Source organism: Borostomias antarcticus (assembly GCF_949987555.1).
Source record: "Borostomias antarcticus genome assembly, chromosome: 18".
In the NCBI taxonomy this organism is placed as follows: Eukaryota; Metazoa; Chordata; class Actinopteri; order Stomiiformes; family Stomiidae; genus Borostomias; species Borostomias antarcticus.
The window spans coordinates 23,758,318-23,780,384 of NC_140251.1; the positions used below are offsets into that span (position 1 = coordinate 23,758,318).

Consider the following 22,067-nt stretch of genomic DNA (forward strand, 5'->3'; position numbering starts at 1 on the left):
CCCACCGGCGAAGACCGTGCGTCTCTAGCCCACTCAGGGGCTGAATTGTGGCATCCGTGGTGTTGTGGCAAGACTCCGCCCCCTCAGGTCAGAGCTGGTCGTGGACAGTGCACCCCTCTCCGGGCCACCTACCCACCCACACCGGTGAAGACCATGTGTCTCTAGCCCACTCAGGGGCTCAGTTGTGGGGCCCGTGGCATGGATAGTGGCGTGGTGGTGAGACTCCGCCCCCTCAGGTCAGAGCTGGTTGGGGGCAGTGCAATGACCTCCGGGCAATCTCTATACACCCACCGGCGAAGACTGTGTGTCTCTAGCCCACTCAGGGGCTGAGTTGTGGGGCCTGTTGCGTGGATAGAGGTGTGGTGGTGAGACTCCACCCCCTCATGTCGTAGCAGGTCGCGGACAGTGTAGCCCTCTCTGGGCCACCCACCTGCATTCATCAGTGAAGGCCGTGTGTCTCTACTACACTCAGGGGAGGTGTGTGGTCTGTGGTGTCATGCTACCACTGTAGTCATAAAAGTGTGCCTGCACCTTTAAGAGATCCTGCTCGTGTCCCCAAATTCAAATCCCAACTGACGCTCTGAGCAGCCCTAAAGGCATGCCAGATTCAGACAGCTCTCTCTCAAAAAGTATAAATGTTACAGCTTAGATATTGACACCATAGGAATCCTGGGAACTTGTAGCCATGGCGACAAGTTAGAAAAAAGGGTAAATATGCAAAATTAGCAGCTGAAAAGTTAGAGTGTGGCACCATACGTTTCAATGGGGAGCGCAGTTGCCGAGCAAATCGTCATACCGTGAAAACTATGTCACACAGCTTAGATACTTACATTGTACGCATCAGCACAGTGTGAATGTTTTGATGTATAATGTGTATGAGCTGTTAAAACTGTAGGAGTGCCAGCAGTTTACAAAATGTGTGAATATTTCCAAAGCAACAGCTGCCACCACTCTAAAAACATAATTTTCTCTATTCCCATTCAAGTCAATGGGGAATTTGAATTCACTAATAAATGAATATAAATTACACTATCAAAGATATTGCTTAGCAATGAGGAAGCACACGATTCCCGATGAAGCCGGTCGATTTGACATATGACTCGTGTGTGTGTGTGTGTGTGTGTGTGTGTGTGCCGTTAGAACTGTGGGAGGAGTAGCGTGGCAAACTTTTGGGGTTGCTCTAGATCCAAACAAATAAACAAACCAACCAACCAAACAAACAAATAAAGTCGACCAAGTACTAGAGTGTTTTGCCCTTCGGCACATCACATTTGAACGGCTTTTAATGAACGTTCCAAATAGTTCGCATAAACGCAATAATGTTCCAAAATACTGTTAGGCTACAAGCCTGGGTCCATTGTGATCCTTGTTCCGTTACTGGCAAACTACCTCTCCAGAGTGTTAGCTTCTGTTAGCAAACGTTTGCGGCAAACACAAAGCTTACGGAAAATAGTTTGCCAACGTTCGCAAACATTCGCTATGTTCACTGAATTTGAACGCACCCCAGCGTTAGCTTATAGCTACAGAGCGGCAAGCAGAGCGAATACAGAGGTATTATTCAAATGTTAGGGTGCGTGTCCACCGGCAAGCTGAATGTAGTTGCACAGCGCCAAACTTACAGCTTCTTAGAGCGCACTAGAGCTGGGGTTAAGAGCTGGCCAGACAACCAATGTTTTACACCTACGTTAGCAATGAGTGTCGTGTTTTTGCAGACTGCAGATTAACTAGCCTGATTAAGATGGCTAGCTAATGTTAGCTAGTGCTAATGTTTGCTCTGTCTGCAGTTTTGCCAAAAACCGACCGCTGTCGTCATCAGAACAGCCTTTTACAGCCTGCGCTCTAGCCCAAAAAGTTCAACTTTTTTCAACACACCAATTCAAAAAGCCTAGAAAAAAGCGCTTGGAACAGAGCTCTCGACGTTATAGCGCCCTAGAGCTCATTACTGATTGTAAACTACGAGAAAACAGCGCCAGCTCTAAAATACAGCTTGTCGGTGGACACGCAACCTTAAGTTAGATAGATTATAGCTAACTTTACCATTTAAATGAGCATTCTATTCTCTATTGATGTCCAATGGCAATTATTGTCATTAGCTACGTTATCAGTAGCTAATGTTCCAACTAGCAAACGTCACCCATTAGCCAAGTTAGCTTGGTAAGCTAGCTAGCTAATTATTAGTGTTGTAGATGTATTAACTAAAGCGTCAGGTCTCTGTTTAAATCTCAAGAAGTGTAAGTTATTAGCCATTAAAGACTGTGCTGTAGTTTCAATTTCCAATATCCCTGTTAAAAAGTATGTTACCTACTAAGGTGTCATTATAGATAAAGATGAACGTCAACGTAACTCTAATAATTTCAAACCAATTATTGAAAGCACAAAAAATAAATTTAATCCCTGGCTTCTACGCGATTTATCATTAAGGGGCAGGGTTCTTCTTTCAAAGGCTGAAGGGCTGTCTAGATTAACCTATGCTGCTCAATCTTTATGTGTAGATCTGTTATGTGTAAAACAATAGACAAAGTTGTTTAATTTGTATGGAAAAACCACACACACTATCTTCGGAAAGCGGTGGTAATGAATGAATACAGCAAGGGCGGCCTTAGTTTTTTTGACTACTCAACTCTAAATTACACTTTCAAAATCAAATGGATTAGGCAGTACCTACAATGTCCAACCTCTATATGGAATTCTATTCCCCAGTATGTTTTTTCTTTAGTAGGTGGTCTTACATTTTTCTTACTATGCACTTATGATGTTGATAAGATTCCCTTTAAACTGTCCTCATTTCATAGACAAATGTTACTAGCCTGGAACTTAATGTACAAACACAACTTTACTCCTCATAGATTTTTCATATGGAACAATAGGCATATTCTGTATAAGCATAGGTACAACGGTGGTTTGACAATGACATTCTTCTATTAAGTCAATTATTCAACCAAAACGGACAGCTTTTATACTTACACTGAGTTCCTTAAGCCCCCCGCAGACCGCCTCCGCCACCGCCACGACACTCCAAATAAATAGCTCCCATTGTTTCCTATGGAAGCCGGCACACTGGCGGCGTGCCGACAGCTGCCGACAATGTCGCCCCGGATTGATTTCGACTAGGCATGCATGTGATTTCCTGCAATGCCTGTCTATTAAATATATGTAAAAGTAAGCTAATAACTAAAAGTTAAACATTTTAGTTTTATTCCCATCTCTTCCATGTCCTTGTTCCATGTGTCGTTTAGGCCTATTGTCTTGCTAAAATGTAGGCTAGCCTACATCTATTTTATTAACGGTTATTTTAGTCTACCCAGCTGTATTATAATGGAGGAGAAAATAATTGCCGAGGTGCAGAAATATCCAATGCTATATGACCCCATGTCCAAACATTACAAAAGACAACATAAGAGACCGGTGCTGGCGAGAGATTGGTGAAATTGTGGGATTATCAGGTAAAGTACTCGCTATGCTGGGCAGTCTTGAGTCTTAACCATGAACTTTATGGTAACTTGATAGAGTAAAATTAGCTAGTGTTAGCTAGTTAAACTGGTGATAACTGGTGACAAGTTTGAAAAGTATCTTTAGCCACGATCATCTTCGCCTACATTAATCGTATGTAGGTTGTGCTAGTAGAAACGGCACCAGTCACCAGGTCTGCGTTCAGCCCCGACAAAATGTAGCTAACGTTAGCAAAATGTTTATTGAAACAGATCAGGTGGTGGATTGAATCACTCTGCTGATTGGGTTAAAGTGGGAACCGTAACAAAGCGGTGCACACCGGTTTATAGATTAAATATGGCCCAGGTGCAGGCTGTGTCTATATGGTATACCAGACTGCCCTCTAGTGGTACCTAGTGTACAGAATAAAATAACGTTATAACGTATATTTGCTATGTGTAAAACAAGTATGAGTAGCCTACAGGTACATTGGAATTCTTGTAATCGCTTGTCCTTACAGTGTCAGTACCAACCAGTTCCTCAGTCCAGTCCTACGTACTCCACTAGACGGAAAGGTTCCCAAACAGACAATTTACATTACTATCTGTAATCTAGCAGTCTATCAGTATCATCCTCATCTTCTTACCCCATCCCTTCCCTTCTTATCCCATCCGATGATTGTTTGTGTCCATGACATAGTCAGTGCAATTAAATAACATGGGTGTGTTAGGTACATAGCTATAATAAATAATCCTGGGATTGAACTATGACCAAAAAACTAAACCGCTAAATCAATGCTCCTTCCATAGTAGCATAACTGTACTCATGTTCATTTTGAATAAAAAAAATGGCATGAGTGCATGGATTTATATCATGAATTTATTGTTTAATAATACTACTGCTGCTGGTGGTGGTGTTTGTGTGTGTGTGTGTGTGTGTGTGTGTGTGTGTGTGTGTGTGTGTGTGTGTGTGTGTGTGTGTGTGTGTGTGTGTGTGTGTGTGAGAGAGAGAGAGAGAGAGAGAGAGTGTGTGTGTTTGGCTACACCCTTCCATCCCCCAGTACAGACTGCCCTCTGGGGAGCTGAAGAAAGCAGTCAGCTTGTCACAGAGGTGCCAGGTGGTATAGGCTGGTGAGGAGAGCCAGGTGGTATAGGCTGGTGAGGAGAGTCAGGTGGTATAGGCTGGTGAGGAGAGCCAGGTGGTATAGGCTGGTGAGGAGAGACAGATGTAATAGGCTGGTGAGGAGAGTCAGGTGGTATAGGCTGGTGAGAAGAGCCAGGTGGTATAGGCTGGTGAGGACTGCCAGGTGGTATAGGCTGGTGAGGAGAGCCAGGTGGTATAGGCTGGTGAGGACTGCCAGGTGGTATAGGCTGGTGAGGAGAGCCAGGTGGTATAGGCTGGTGAGGACTGCCAGGTGGTATAGGCTGGTGAGGACTGCCAGGTGGTATAGGCTGGTGAGGAGAGCCAGGTGGTATAGGCTGGTGAGGACTGCCAGGTGGTATAGGCTGGTGAAGAGAGCCAGGTGGTATAGGCTGGTGAGGAGAGACAGATGTAATAGGCTGGTGAGGAGAGTCAGGTGGTATAGGCTGGTGAGGAGAGCCAGGTGGTATAGGCTGGTGAGGAGAGCCAGGTGGTATAGGCTGGTGAGGAGAGCCAGATGGTATAGGCTGGTGAGGAGAGACAGATAGTATTCATGGGTTTCAAATGTAGTCCTAGACCTGCCATGTTGGGGACCCAACACAGGTGTTTCAAATGAATGAATTAGTTCTACTGCATAGGATTCTATGCAGTAGAGCAAATCGGATCAATTGAAACACCTCTGTTGGTCCCCAACATGGCAGGTCTAGGACTACATTTGAAACCCATGAATAGGCTGGTGAGGAGGATTGCCAGGTGGTATAGGCTGAAGGAGGACTGTCAGGTGGTATAGGCTGGTGAGGAGGATTGCCAGGTGGTATAGGCTGGTGAGGAGGACTGCCAGGTGGTATAGGCTGAAGGAGGACTGCCAGGTGGTATAGGCTGGTGAGGAGGATTGCCAGGTGGTATAGGCTGGTGAGGAGGACTGCCAGGTGGTATAGGCTGGTGAGGAGGACTGTCAGGTGGTATAGGCTGGTGAGGAGGATTGCCAGGTGGTATAGGCTGGTGAGGAGGACTGCCAGGTGGTATAGGCTGAAGGAGGACTGCCAGGTGGTATAGGCTGGTGAGGAGGACTGCCAGGTGGTATAGGCTGGTGAGGAGGACTGTCAGGTGGTATAGACTGGTGAGGAGGACTGCCAGGTGGTATAGGCTGGTGAGGAGGATTGCCAGGTGGTATAGGCTGGTGAGGAGGACTGCCAGGTGGTATAGGCTGGTGAGGAGGACTGTCAGGTGGTATAGGCTGGTGAGGAGGATTGCCAGGTGGTATAGGCTGAAGGAGGACTGCCAGGTGGTATAGGCTGGTGAGGGGGGCTGCCAGGTGGTGTAGGCTGGAGAGGAGGGCTTGGTTTGCCTACACCCTTCCATCCTGCCAGGCCAAACTGCCCTCTGTGGAGCTGAAGTATGCAGCCAGCTTGTCACAGAGAATGTAGGTCCTCTGTTACCCCCCAAGCATCTGTTTTGCTCAACGAAAAGGGACAAAACAATATCAATAGTAAATATTTAGCTTGTGTGGGAGAAAGGTTGTGTGTGTCTTAATAAAATCAAGAATAATATTACCTGCATATAGTCTACACTGCTAAAATGTTGTAGGCATATTTAATTATGTGGCATGCTCATTGATACTTGGATATATTATACATAGCCTAATTTGCCTACTAACATTTGTTAACTATGTACTGTTGCCAACTTGAAAACAAACACACCAACTGCGGTTGGTGCATATTACTAATGTCTACACCAGATGTTCTTGTTAGCTACAGTACAATGTTTTGCCTACTTGAAAACAGACACTCAAACACTGCGGTTGATGCATAGCCAAATGTTAGGATACATATTAGCCTAGTAACTATGTAGCACTAGCTACGTTATGAGTGCCAGATACAGTGGTTTGCCATAAAATGTTGCCTACTTGAAAATACACTCAAACACTGCGGTTGATGCATAACATAACGTTACATAGCCTATACTAACGTCTGTTAACTACATTGTTACATAACATACATACATAAGGTCCGTTAACTATGTTATCTAGGCTAATGTTAGCACAATGTTGCGAGTGTCAGATAGGCTAGCTACAATGTTTTGCCACAATGTTGCCTACTGAAACAGACACAAAAACGGTTGTGACTGATACAGCATCAAAGTAATTGTTTCCAAAAGATACGAAATCACTTGTAAGGCTATAGCTTAGCTACTATCACCATTGTTTTATTGAATAAATTATAAGATTAACTTACCCATTGCGAGGTTGTTGGCCATTTGTCATTGACTGATCAGTTGGGATTTGTTTTTTTAAAGTGCACTAGAATGTGTCGCATGTCGCAGCCTGTGTGCGGGGCTAGCCGGACACAGCGCCGTCGCACGACATCGTGGCAGAGGCGGTCTGCGGGGGGCTTTAGGTATTTTTTTCAGCAAAACATTGTATGTACACCGTCTGCATTGTCATACTGGTCCACTTTTGTTGGAGACATTAATTGGAAGAAAGTTTGGCTCTTGCCACAAGTTTTTCATTACCAACAAAATTAAAGAGATATCCTACAAAATGATACAAAGATTTTATCCAACCAATTTTTATTTGCAAAGGTTTAGGAAAGATATTGATGTTAACTAGCTTTTGTGGAGAGGAGAGAGAAACATTGGTCCATTTATTCTGGTCCTGTCCGCACACAAAACAGTTGTGGTGTAACTTGTGACGGTTTATTATGGACCATATCCATCCCCGCTTCTCCTTACTCTGGAAGAATGTGTCGTTTGGTATCATTGACCATGAAAGGACTGCCTACTCACTATTTTATTAAATTAACTTGCTTATTATTCTTTCAAAATTCTACATTCACAGATCCAAGTTTATATGTAAGAACCAAATTAAAATATAGTTTATTGTGTTTCTAAAACAATATATTTCTTCAATCTCTGACTGTACAAACCGAAAAGCTGTAAAAACGTCTAACTGTTGTAAGCTTTACAATATATTTATTTAGAATTTAATATTGTCTATTTTTTTTCCTTCTTTCTTCTCTGTGACCTCCCTGGCGTGCTTGTGATATGAGTCTGTTGTTCCATCCATCCATCTTCATCCGCTTATCTGGGGTCGGGTCGCGGAGGCAGCAGCTCCAGCAGGGGGCCCCAGACATCCCTTTCCCTAACATCAACCAGCTCTGCCTGGGGAATCTTTAGCCGCTTTAGCCAGCTACCGGCTAACATTTATAAAGCAATACATTACATTTAATTACATTTCAGAGTAAGAGAGGCTAAAAAGCATCATAGGAGAGACATGGCAAATACTGGTGTGTGTTTGCTATGGCCCAGGCCTAAAGCCGGAAGTGGGCTGGTGTATGTCTGTGTGTACGCGTGTGTGTGTTAACTAAATGCTACGACATCCACAGCAGACACAGGGGTATCTATCGGACTCCGGGAGGTCTGCTGGTGACAGTGGGGCATCCACTGGACCTGGTTAGAAGATAGGAGGGAGAGAGAGAGGCACTAGGGAGAGGGAAGGCAGAACAGGGTTAGTAGCACACAGAGCCATAAAAGCAACACAGATATTAAAACAGGCAACCTGGAGCAAGCTCCTGGAATATATTTGTCTAACGACTAAGAACATTTATAGAGCAATAAATTACATTAAATTACATTTTCAGAGCAAGAAAGGCTAAGAGCATCAGGTCCAGGCCTAAGCCGGATGTGGACTGATGTGTGTCTGTGTGTACGTGTGTGTGTTAACTAAATATTACGACATCCACAGCTGACACAGGGGTATCTATCGGACTCAGGGTGGTCTGCGGGCGACAGTGGGGCATCCACTGGACCTGGTTAGAAGGTAGGAGGGAGAGAGAGAGTAGGGCTGCTCGATTATGGCAAAAATCATAATCACGATTATTTTGATTGATATTGAGATCACGATTATTTAACACGATTATTCATTGATTTTTTTTTTTTATCAAAAGTTTTAACATTTTCTTAACAAATCAAATTATTGACTTTGATAACAATTAATTTATTAAATGTTGACAGTGGCTTTTCTTTTTAACAATGTTCTTTGAATTAGATACATTTCTCCCATGGGAGACAAATAGTGAACCTTGACCTTGATAAATAAATTTATAAAAGTGCCAAAACTGATAAATAAAGAAGCTTCAAAGCACCGCCACCACCACAGAAGAAGACGAAAAAGAGGAAAAATAATTTCACTAGGACAGAACGCGTCTAAATAAGTTATTTAATGTAGCGCCGAGGCTTCAAAACCCAGCATTTGTTAAAATAGACCCTTTTGCTTAGGTAAGTGACGTTTCATGTTTATCTGACACTTGTAAATATGAGCGCCTCTCCTAACTAGGCCGACACCGATTTATTTTGACGGCAAAGTGAATGGACCGGCAAAGGACTGTTGTCTGGCATGAACGAGCGGAATGCGACAACGGGACTGAGAAGGGCTACTTTGAGGGGCAGCTACGACTGCGTAGCAAATTTTACACACCGTGTCAACTTGGTCCAAATCTGTCTCAGCGAACCCATAGTGTTTCCACACCACTGACATTGTTTTAGCTCTCTTGTCCACCTCTCTTTCTGCTGCCATAATCTTCTTCTTGTCGTGTTTTGTTCGAGAGGAGCATGCGTGCGCCTCGATTGACAACTCGTCTCGCTTTGAACTAAAGTGTCTGTTTTGGGGCTTTGGGGGGTGGGGGAAGGGTCAAGCACAGTATAGCTCTGCAGTGAGGGTGCGCTTGATTTGTGCAAAATCGTTTTATGGCGATTATTTAGTTTTAATGATCGTTGACAGCCCAAATCTTAATCTAGATTAAAATCCGATTAATCGAGCAGCCCTAAGAGAGAGGAACTAGGGGAGGCAGAAAATGGTTAGTAGCACGCTGAGCCATTGAAGCAACACTGTTGTCAGAACAGAACAAGCCTGTTTCAGGGTAACCAGCTTCTGTGCACTACTTGATATACATACAGTGCATAGCAGGATATACACCAATGTATACAGAGGATTCACAGGTAGGTACTTGAACTCCTTCACTTGGGGTAAGGACTCATTTCCTACTTGGAGCAGACAGGCCACCGGTTTCCTGCTGAGAACCATGGCCTCAGATTAAGAAGTGCTGATTCTCATCCCAGCCGCTTCACACTCAGTTGCGAACCTATCCAGAGAGTGTTGGAGGTCGCAGGCAGATGATGCCATCATCAGGACCACATCATCTGAAAATAGCAGCGACGCAATCCCCAGCTCACCGAACTGCAAACCCACCTCCCCACGGCTACGTCTCGATATCCTGTCCATGAAAATCACAAACAGGATTGGTGACAAAGCGCACCCCTGGCGCCTCCGCCGCCCCCACCGGAAAGGAAGACGACTTACTGCTGAGGACCCAAACACAGCTCTCTCTCAGGGTGTACAGGGATTGAATGGCCCTTAGTAGGGACCCCCTCACCCAATACTCCCGCATAACCCTCCACAAGACCTCTCGAGGGACCCGGTCATAAGCTTTCTCCAAGTCCACAAAACACATGTAGACAGGTTGGGCAAACTCCCAAGCCCCCTCCAAGATCCTCGCGAGAGTTAAAGTTTATTTAAAAAAAAAAAAAAATGAAAAAAACAAACAAGCTAGCTAGCTAACATTAACGAATCATACAGACGTTACTTCAATAAACATCGGTAGAAAAATTGCCAACGATGTTTAGAAGCTCTTGAAATATCCCGGTTGCCTTTTCAGATTAGTTTGTTGAGATATTTCTCAAAGAAGAGAAAGGTGGATGAGGAAGATAGTCAGGTAACAGCTGAGGATTTAGCTACAGTAGAGATATAAATATCATCTAGTTGTAAAATATGTTGCCTGATGTTGGTGGCTAACGTTACTACAATATTTTAATGCTCTTACTGGTTGCGTGATCAATAATCTAACGTTACTCATTCTTAAATGTAACCATATCAGACTAGACAGGCAGAGGTAGTGGAGGCGTGTGGAGAGCAGAGTGAAGCAGAGAGCGAGAGGGCAGATATAAATGAGAATGGAGGAGAAGAGAGTGGAGGAGAGCAGGGTGGAGGAGAGAAGAGCAGACACACACACACACATCCCGTCACGTGAGTACACACACACACATCCCGTCACGTGAGTACACACACACACATCCCGTCACTGTGCTTTCCAGTTTGTATTTATGCATTTGACTAAACATAGATATCTTGTTCATGTTCTTATATGTATGTTACAGTATGAAACATGAACGAGAAAATGCACAAAATCTCTCTTCGGTCTTGACTAGTGCTCATTTTTGTTTCGGCGATCTAAATGTGATATAAAGGAGATCTCATCTTGAATTTTCCTTTGGGTATGCTTAAAGTCCAGGTTAACCCAGTTCAAATTTTTGTTATGAGCTTCACACACCACAGGAAAACATGTAATTAACCACCCAGCCAAATCTGAGTGATTAAAAATGTCGCTAAGTATATAAAATAAGGCTTCAAAATCGGTTAAAAATCAGCAGCATTCTCTGGTCTGAGACTGTGGGGTGTGTCTGCTGAAGGCACCGAAGCCACACCCAATTGCGTGGGGAGGGGGTGTGGAGGGAAGAACCTGTCAAATAGAACCGTTCTCTGGTCTGCATAGTCACACTGGCACGCCGTCTCTTTTGTGGTAGTGTGATAGTATTTTAAAACTGGTCTAGTCAAAAGATTTACCAAGATACGTTCAAAAGGTTGAGTCTGGTTTATTGTGAAAAACAATACGTGCGCAAGGACTTCCTGAACAACGCAAACAAAGGTGGTTTCGTCAGAGAAGTGAATTCAGCCTCTTCTGCTCTGGCTTATATGCAGTCAAAACACAGGTAAAGTCCTTCTAGGATGTGATTGGCTAACTCATTGCACGTCATGTGAAATGGCAGGCGTGGCCAAGAGTACAGACATGTGAAAGGTCTGAATCAGGACGAGGAAGATGAAGGTGTGGCCCTTCTGACTTAAACAAAGAGATGAGGAAGAGCTAGGCAGAGGGGGTGTTTACAATTACAAAGGGGGGGAGAGTTGAGGTGTTTTCAATTACAAAGGGGAGACTGCAACTAGGGTTTGCAGGGGGCTTGATGAATACTTGGGGGGAGGTGATGAATTACAAGGACAAAGGTTTAAGGTGTTTGGATGTAAATTCCTGGACAATCCCCCATTTGTGCCTGAACAGGTACACAAAAATAAAATATAAAATCCAAACACAGTGTAAACAGTCAGCTATGCTATACATGTGGAAAGGAAATAATCTCTCCACTAGGTGGAGCAAAAAAAAAAAAAAATCTTTTTTTTTTTTTTTTAATTATTTTCTTTCAACGTGCAAAATCAAGCACCAAAACCCCTTGCTTCAGAAATTTGACAGGAAACAAGATAAAAAAGATGACATGATTATATACTATTTATAGTCTAAGAGTGGACAACCATTCACCAAAAAACTTGATTTAACAAGGCAAAAAAAATAAATGGTTACCAGTGTAAGAAGGGCAAAAAACCTCTTGGTCAATTTAGAGGAAAAACCCAAACTTATTTATCAACTCATGTTTCAACCATTGTAACTCTTGTAAACAAATATGATATTTTCCAGATTATTTCAAAGTTCATTCACTCTTGTGAATAATCGCATGTGATGTCCTATGGAACATAGCTTCCATGTGTGCGTCTCTGAATGTTTAATGTAGGTTCCAGTGTGTGCAGGTGTGTGTTGTCATACCACAACCACAAGAAAGAGGTGACCGGCAAGGTCAGTCTCCGATTGCTCATCAGAGGAGAGGAGAGTGTGGCGGTGGCTGTCAAGGTCACTCTTGTTCACAATGTATCCCACAGTCATTTAGGTGACACTTCTCTTTTGGGCAATAGAATGTCATTTGGGGAATGCAAGGCGTCTTCTCTTCTAGATCGCAACTTCAATGTCGCGTTGATTGAATCAGTTATGTTCAATGTTAGTGTGTGCAGGTGTGTGTGCGTGTGTGGTGCATCTTGTGAGGAGGTGACCAGCAAGGTCATTTTTCCTCCGATTCCTCGTCAGAGGAGAGGACAGTTGTGGCAGCTCATGGCTTTGGCCTCTGAGCTTTCTGGTTCAGCTGCATCCTTGATCTCCTGGTGTTGGCGATCCTCTGGTGGACCGTCCTCTGCTGCTTGGACCCGTCGGCAATGGCTTGAATGGATCTACGAAGTCCTCTCAGATTGCTGTTGCGTGGTGAGTAGAACCTGGTACGGCCCGAGCCACCTCGGCGAGTTCCAGCTACTTCGTCTGTGGTCGCGGACCAGGACCCAATCCCCAGGAGAGATGTGATGCAGGAAACCCTCCTTAGCCTCAGGAATGGCGGTCCTCACTCTGTTGAAGACATCCCTGGCATGGAGAGAGTTCAATAAAATCCATTATTACATGTTCCCATGGCCCACTTGGCCGAGGATGTGCTGACAGTTCCATTTTGACGGGTAGGTTCCTCCCGCAACATCTACTTCTCTTCCATGTTTTCTGGCCTGTTCTCAGGCTGCTTATCTGCTCCTGGTAGTCTCGTCTCCCCACTGGGCAGGTCCACATAGAGCGGTCAGCCAGCGAGCTCTCGGAAGGTGAGGAGGGAGTCCCTGTCCTGGTTCAGCAGGGTGAAGGTGCGGTGGGACACCACACAGCCAGGGCGCCAGCAGCACGTACAGGCTCTTGAACTGAACCCGGTCCATCCCTGTACTGCTCCACGTAGGGCCGGCCCGGGTCGTGCTGCTGGAGGGCTCATCTCGGCGCTCCCGCTCCCCCAGTACAGGCTGATGAAGTGCTCCGTCTGTGGATCCACAGATGAGAGAGACAAACAGAGACAAAACAGAAGAGCAAAAGGAGAGTCCTCTGGTCTCCCTGTTCCCCTCCTTGGTCAGGAACGGTTATCAGCAGTCTGTTGGAGAAACATGGTTAAGCGCAAGCTCCTGCTTTGGGGAAAAATGTTGTTATTCAGTCAGGAAAACTTTAAACAGGGTGTCTGTTCAAAGTGTCATTTAGAGCCAGTCTGCAGTAGCCTATAGTGACATCAGGGGCAGTGTTAGAATGACTTCAACACACCCAGTCCCCAGTCATGATCAAGGCAATTGGATTTGGCTCTAGAATTTCTCTCGCGATTTTATGAAAATAAAATAAAAATACCCACATTCTCGTCTCAACAAAACAACACCCCCTAAGGGTGAAAGCAAAAATTTCCTGAAGTCAGGATAAAAATAGAGATGGGGCAAAGAAAATGACACTAAAATGAACTGGCTTCATTTACAATTAACTAATCAAAAAACTCCATCAAAGCTTCATTTGTATAGCTAAAATTTGTATATCTAAAACCCTCCCTCTTCTGCATTTGAGGACAGAGTATTTGGGCACTGCTCCTGTTTCATACTTATCTGTCGCTCACAGTGAGTTGGTGACATGGCGTTGGTCTGCATCTCACGAACCCCAGATCGCCCATCTGTAGGGAAACAGGCCAGTAACCTCCACCTCCACCTCTGGTGTCCTGTGCCCGTCTCCTGGTTCGGCATTCACCCATCACTCCCGGAACGACAGTTGTCTGTAAAACACACTCAGAAAAACACTCAGGCCCGATGAATGTGCCTCAAACTATAAACATGAGATATTTAACATAATCATTTAAAAATATATAATTGGGTTATGAGATGCTGCATTCAGATTAAGACACTGGCAACCCTTATCTATTCCCCCCCACTATTATGCACAAACCTTATGTCTTAAGCTACATATCAGAAAGAGAGACAAAACAAACAATTAAACAGACAAACAGCAGGTCCCAAGCAGTCCCCAGGAAGGCATGATCCAGGCTCCTCAAAGACCTGCCGCCCAGGGTCCATAGCACCCTGAAAAATAAGACTCAAACACAGACTGGGTTCAATAGCAGAGGTGAAGGCCTAAAGCCAACTCCTCAAAAAACACATCATCATTATATGAATGAAATTCATACAGTAGAATGCATAAAACGAACAGCTTATGGCCATTCATTGACTATTGAAACAAACTCCTGAATCAAACACCTATTCAAAACCCTGTCAGACATTTGAGTTCTCCACTATTACCCTAAAAGATCTGCTCAGAAACATTAACAGCAACTTAAGACTCAAAGGCTCTACATCTATTTCATCCTGCCACCATTATCTTAAAAAAAAAATCTCTCTATCTTGGCTAGTTAAAATTTCCCTTATGGGTTGTTCAAGGGAACTCCAGCAGGTGGCGCTCGACCCCAAATCGGAGGCTCTTCCTTCCTGACCTGTTCGGACGAATACCTCGTAGAAAGGGGCGCGCTTAACTCGTAGAGAGAAGGGGCGTGGCTAATGGCGGGGGCATTGTTGTGTGATCATGGCGCAACAAGGCGAGGGGGGAAAATATAATTTTAAATCAGTTATTCTGCTGGGGAAATGGTGGAGAGACTGTTTGCTGAATCTCCTTATCTTTCCTTCCTGACCTAAAAAAAAAAAACTCTCTCGTGCTACTCTCCCAAATCTTAAAAACAGACCAGTCTATAGAATTAACAGGCTTTTCCCTTAACCCTCTAGCTGAGCCCGAATCTTAGAATTTAACACTAAAATGTCAGATGGGGATGTAAGGAATCGAAAATGCTTTAGCGCATAACGAAATCTCATCAGGCTAGACGTAGAATCCTGTTACATCCTCTAGCCATATGTTAGTATCCGGGGTTACAGGGACACCTAGTGGTGATCCCAAAATGTTGCATGTATGACCCGGAAGTTGTCTTTGGCAGCGCGGGGAAATTTAAAGAAACAAATCCCTAATAACCACGACGCAGCCTAAAACCCCAAAACAGCAATGAAAGGAAACCTTATAGTTAACTCACGGCGGGAAAGAATACAATTTCGAAAGAAACAAACACATTAAATTCGACTCACCCAGTCAGGAAGCTCTTTGTTCTCCCTCTGGCTCAAGGCGGATCACCGGGAGAGTTGTTTTCCTGCGTCTCCTAGGCAACCAGCTAGCCTACTGGAATCTAGCAGTTACGAAATTTAACAGTCTAAAAAGTGTACAAAAATACTTACAATACTTTACTTGGATCCATGGCGCGCGTAACAAACATACAATCAAGAGCCGAGGCTCAAACAGTGAACACATAAGACACATAAGACGAAACAAAGGCCCACGTTACAAACAAGCATGCCCGGCTGCACCAGCATCTTGGTCCAGGCTAAACCGGATGTCTAGATCCTACCAAAATACTGTACAACCACTTGGTCAAAGCTAACTTCTCGTTATGTTTACCAAGTCACCCGGGAACAAAGGGGAAAACGTTTCTCCAAGAAACGCGGATTGCAAAAACTCTCAATCACTCCCGTAGCTACCATCTCGTTGGTAATCGTTCTTCAACGAACATCAACAATCACTTCGAAGCTAGTTGGCAATCGTGCTAACACGAACATCAACAAACGGGGCTTAAGCTAGTTGGTATCGTTCTGAAACGAACATCAACAATGAGGCTTAAGCTAGTTGGTATCGTTCTGGAAACGAAACATCAACCATGCTCGCCCTACCCTCGGTAGGACTAAATACCCACGCTGGGGTTCCTGTTTTCAACACTCCAGGGCCGCGTTTCCCAGATTTGCCGAATTGCTCCGCACTACCACCCTTCCCAAGGTATACCTTGGCGAAATGACAGAGTTTCCTACGAGTGTTTCCCAGACTATCCCTTAGCGTGCGCGTGAAGATACATCGTTAGGTCCATCCCAAGATACATCGTTAGAGGAGCTGTCCCTGGGCACGGTGCTGAAAAAAGAATTAATCGATGCCGCACACATCGATGGCCATTCGTAAAGTCACAGAAATGACGTGCCAATATAATACGTGCTGTCTTAATTATTTGATTTCAGTCTAAATATTACCAAAAAGGAAGCTAATCCACCGAAAGCTCATCTGCTAATGTATTTAAGAGTCAAAGCGAGACCTCGTGATAGTCCCAATTCATACATTAAATTACATTACATCAAATAAAATATCCAAGAAAGAGCATGAATCGGATTGGGACATATACGCCCCGTCGAGGATGTCTTGAAAGGCCAGGAAAAAATACTTTAATGATGATAGGCAATGATGATAGCAAAATGACCACTGATTTAGTTATCATACAAACAAAGGTATAATGCCCATATAAATTGCCTCTGTGGCAGTAGCATTCCCACATTAGAATTCACGTGGATACGATGACTAATTTAATCTATCAGGCACCGGTGTTGGCGCATGTGGCCTATAAAAAAAACAAGGGTAACTGCACATATTGAGCGACATGGCAGATATGAAGAGGAAGCGTGTGATAGCGTTCACCAAAGAATAACTAGTGATCATGCTGGACGAGGTGGAGCAACCGAAGGCCGTCCTGTTTGGCGGCTACCAGTAGGGCCTATGCACAACTCCAGTAGGCTACTTCCTGAAATTAGACATGCTTCTCTATTTCCTGACCTACACTTTGGATGAAATGATTATTCAGGAATTCCTGAATAATCATTTCATCCAATAGTGTAAGACAGGAAATAAAGAAGCATGTCTAATTTCAGGAAGTAGCATACTGGAGTTGTTAGCAAAGTTCACTATAAGGACAACAGTATTGGGCCACCTACACATTACAACTTTCATGACATCCCATTCTAAATGAATAGGCATCATATGGAGTTGGTCCCCCCTGTGCAGCTATAACAGCCTCCACTGTTCTGGGAAGGCTTTCTACAATATTCTGGAGCGTGTGTGAGGATATTTGACTATTCATCTAGATGGCCTCATTGGATTAATCAATTCGTCAGGATATCTGTCTGACAATATATAAAGACAGACAGAAAAGTCATGTCATCAAATTATCCCTTTACATAAGAAAATGTTGTTGTTGTTCACAAAGTGGATTATATTAGGCTATGGATAGTCCGTATATGTTGCCTCAATAAAAGTTTTAAAAACAACATTCCCATGATGTGTTCTGTAGGCTGACATTATTTTCATCATTCAAGTTAATTGTATTTTGTGTACACTATGTGAATCGCGCAGGTAGGATAGATAGATGTGCGCTGTATTGCAACTCTCCTTTTTAAAAGTGTAATTTAGCTCGAATCGCGCTAATACTATGACGGGATGAACGGAGCGCATCGCCAAGGTACACTAACGATGGGGTCCGACCGCCCTTCGTAACGTATCCCTTGGCTAAGGTATACCTTGGCTAAGAAGGCTCTGGGAAACAGCGCTTCGGCTCCAAGGTAAGCTAACGATGTATCTTCGGAAGGTACATCGTAAGGGCGATTTACGATGTACCTTGGGTGGAGCTGTTTCCCAGAGCCTTCGTAGCCAAGGTATACCTTGGCTTAAGAAGGTTCTGGGAAACGCATCGCCACCTAGAGGTGGAGCTAACGACGTTCTTAAGAAGCACGTAGCGCTACGATGCCTTAACGATGCCTCTGGGAAACGCGGCCCAGACCAACACAACTGAACCAAATCAAGGCAAATACAACTCAGAACCATCAGAGGGTTCGTTTAAACGTACCTGTGAGCCTCAAGAATCCAGTGGAAGAACTGAGGAAATAATCTCGGCGTGCGCTCTGGCGCAAGAGAGAAAATTGATTTTCCAACGCCCATATGGACCGACACGTCTGTCGATCAGTTCATCCACTGGAATCCCGAAGCAAACACGCAGGCAGTTATCCCATTCCCGTTCGCCAACTGTGATAGTATTTTAAAACTGGTCTAGTCAAAAGATTTACCAAGATACGTTCAAAAGGTTGAGTCTGGTTTATTGTGAAAAACAATACGTGCGCAAGGACTTCCTGAACAACGCAAACAAAGGTGGTTTCGTCAGAGAAGTGAATTCAGCCTCTTCTGCTCTGGCTTATATGCAGTCAAAACACAGGTAAAGTCCTTCTAGGATGTGATTGGCTAACTCATTGCACGTCATGTGAAATGGCAGGCGTGGCCAAGAGTACAGACATGTGAAAGGTCTGAATCAGGACGAGGAAGACGAAGGTGTGGCCCTTCTGACAACAAACAAAGAGATGAGGAAGAGCTAGGCAGAGGGGGTGTTTACAATTACAAAGGGGGGGAGAGTTGAGGTGTTTTCAATTACAAAGGGGAGACTGCAACTAGGGTTTGCAGGGGGCTTGATGAATACTTGGGGGGAGGTGATGAATTACAAGGACAAAGGTTTAAGGTGTTTGGATGTAAATTCCTGGACAGTAGGAAGGCACAGCTTTGTGAAAACAGAGGAGTTGAAATTACACTTGTCTTATGAGTCAAACGCACAGATGCTTCCTCCTAACCTACCTCCTGACAAACAACACAGGTAAAACTGTAGCTACTCTATACCAACGCGCCAGTGTAACTGCCCTTAGATGCAAAATACAAAAACAGGCAACGAGGAATGTATGAGTCTGTCCCTATTTTCTCCCTGCCACCTCCGGACCCATTCCTATCCCTCCCAGGCGATCCTGTCGTCCCTTGGGATCAATGGAAAAAGTTGTTTAAAATGTACCTTTTAGTCACTGGCTTGAACAGCGCTGATAGCGCGAAGAAGCGTACACTACCGGAGTTGATAATCGGGACAGACTCATCCACTCTCGTTGGCAATGTTATGTGTGAGAATAACGAGCACTCGGCTTCAACTTTCCCTCTCATATCCAACAGAACTGGGATGTTCAGCCAGTAGCCGCCGAGCACCGCTTCACTGGGAGAGGGTGCGTCTTTCTCCAGCTGCAGCTGGTCTACCTGGTCTACCTGGTCTACCTGGTCTACCTAACCATCCCCCTCGCTCCCGCCTCCCGGTCTCCCGCTGGACAAATATACTGTAACCATTACCGGTGAACCCATACGCATCAGGTGCCACAAATATGGCAGGCAGTTTCTGTATAGTTAACGCTTATAGTCATAATATATCATCCGTTACGTTATTTGGTGGGTGGTCGCCTGGTCGGTGCTGCTAGCTATGTTAGCTATAAGGTTATATACACACTCCCATCTGCAACAAGCTACATAGCTAATGCCCTACTAACACAATCAGGTTGCAGCAATGTTGCAGAAACGTGCAATTTAGACTTTTGTATGGTCCACTCAACGTCAAGTTAAACGTTCATGCAACGCAAACGCGGTATCTGCACACAAGTTGCTGCAACGTGCAGGTCCAACGTGTCTGCAACGTGCCTGCAATGTCCACACAACGTTGTGATTTCCGCGATGATTTCGATGTATATTGCTGCAACGTTTTATACACGTTTATATATTACTGTGGTCTACACTTCCGTTGACTACATTTATAATTTGCATTACAAAACAAATCAGCTCCTTGCACAAGCTCCACTACTTCCTGAAACTCTACAGGCATATTTCTTTACCGTCCTATACTATTGGATAGCAATAGCGATGAATCCGGTGTGCAGCACACCTGATCAATCACTTCCATCCACTAGTATAGGACAGGAAAGAAATACGCCTGTAGAGTGTCAGGAAGTAGTGGAGCTTGTGCAAAGAGCCTATTAATGTCATAGTCAATGCAGCAAGCAAAATTATGGTACAAAAGTTATGACACAACACCATTCAGTCAAGAACAATTTATTTTATTAAAAAAGTACACAATGTCTGGCCTGCAACATGATAAACAAGTTTAAAAACAAAAAGGATTTTTAAAAAAAAAATACAAAAAGTTATTTACAAAAAAAGTTATTTAAAAAAAAAAAAGGCAGGCTGTGCTCAGATGGGGGGGGGGGGCTGTGCTCAGATGGGCTGCGGGTGGGCGTCAGATGGGCTTGGGGGCAGCTAGGAAGGGAAGTCTTCCTCATCAGAATGCTGGGGAGTGCTCAGATGGACTGTTCTTGGATGGGCTGTGCTCAGGCGGACTTCTGCAGATACCTAAAGACACAATGAAATGGCCGTAAATACACAACGCACATACATGCACAAAAAAGTGGTACACAATCTTTGGAACCATGCAGTGTCACTGGGTAGGAGAAACCAAAAAAAAAGACATCACTTACCCTTCTGCATTTAGCAGGGGCATGTTTCAATGTCTCCTGCAGCTGGGCGGCCACCTACGCCATCATAGCCTTTGGCATGGAGACCATCACTGCACCTTTAAGTTATCAAGAAAGGTAATGGTTTCAATTCACATCGGTCATGGAACAAAGACGATGTATTAAAAAATATTCAAAATATGAACCATTTCTTACGTGTTAGAACATTGAAGAGTGTCATACTCTTCAGTGGCTTCTTCCCGTGCACACTGTAGGCGCTCCACACCGCATGTGTGGCTACAGCTGACAGCACCCGCCGGACTGTGTCCGCCAAGTCTCTGCCACCAATGGCACCTAGGTATTGTGTCTGCAAAACAAAGACAGTCATTTACTGTACCCTTACCTGCACTGCAAAAATAAGACAAAGTTCCGCCCTGCAGACACTCACCATCTTCCTCTGATGTTCCCGGTCCTTCAACCTGGCCTCACAGACCTGCAGCTCCTCGTCCGTTTGGGCAGGGTTCAGTACATCCAGCACTTCTCCCTGGGCTCCAGACTCCACAGGCCGCGTGCTCTGGGCCAGTTCCCTCACAGTCCGTGCAAGCTCACGGAGTTGCTCCCGCATCTCTGAGAACTGCTGATGTACAGACCTCTGGAAATCTAGATAAACACAGATGTGGCTATAAGTACATTGACATAAAACTAAATGAAACTCAAAATATATCCCTGCATGCAACATGAAGTAGTCCCATACCAGCATCTGCAGAGCAGCATCGATTAGGTAGAGGGGTACATGGAGTCAATGGTGCTGGAGCCGTTTTATTGGGCGACGGCATCACAGACCTAACTGAAAAACAAAAGGGATAAAGGAAAGGGATTAGCAGGAAACTGTATGGTGTTGGCAGCATGCTTTGGCTTCTGGCATTTGAAGGAAAATAAATTAAGACATTAACAGGTAGACATCAAAACACCACAGCAGTACATGCCACTCTTACCTGGTCTGGCTGGGGTGCTATACATGAAGCCTGGGCTTGCATGGTTTTCGCTCACAGGGGATGAGCTCGGAAAATCTGCAAGATGAGTAAACGGTATTCAATCTAAAAAAGCCAATCACAGAGCTAACTGAAAACCTAAAGGGATTAGCAGGAAACTTTATGGTGTTGGCTTTGGCTTCTGGCATTTGGAGGGCAACTAAATAAAGACAAGACAGGTAGACACCACAGCAGTACATGCCACTCTTACCTGGTCTGGCTGGGGTGCTGTATGATCTGGCTGGGGTGCTATACATGGGGCCTGGGCCCCGCTCGCCCACATGGGACAAGCTTGGAAAATCTGCAAGATGAGTAAAATGGTATTCAAAATAAATAAAAAATAGTCCAACTATCAGTGTGCAGTAGGCATAGACATTTCATTTCAACACAAACATGCATACCTGGATTGTACAGCACACGTGGATTGTACTGGACCGCTGGCAGAGGCCTTTCAACTCCGGCACCTGGCACCTGGTCTTTGGCCTGCATAGTGGGGACCAATGGCTGCC

At 44.6% G+C, this 22,067-nt stretch overlaps 1 protein-coding gene across 1 annotated transcript in view; it reads left to right on the forward strand.

Annotated features, from left to right (window-relative positions):
- Positions 1–22,067, forward strand: part of cadps2 (Ca++-dependent secretion activator 2) — a 404,172-nt gene that overhangs the window by 144,526 nt on the left and 237,579 nt on the right. The gene's annotated exons all lie outside the window — the stretch shown is intronic.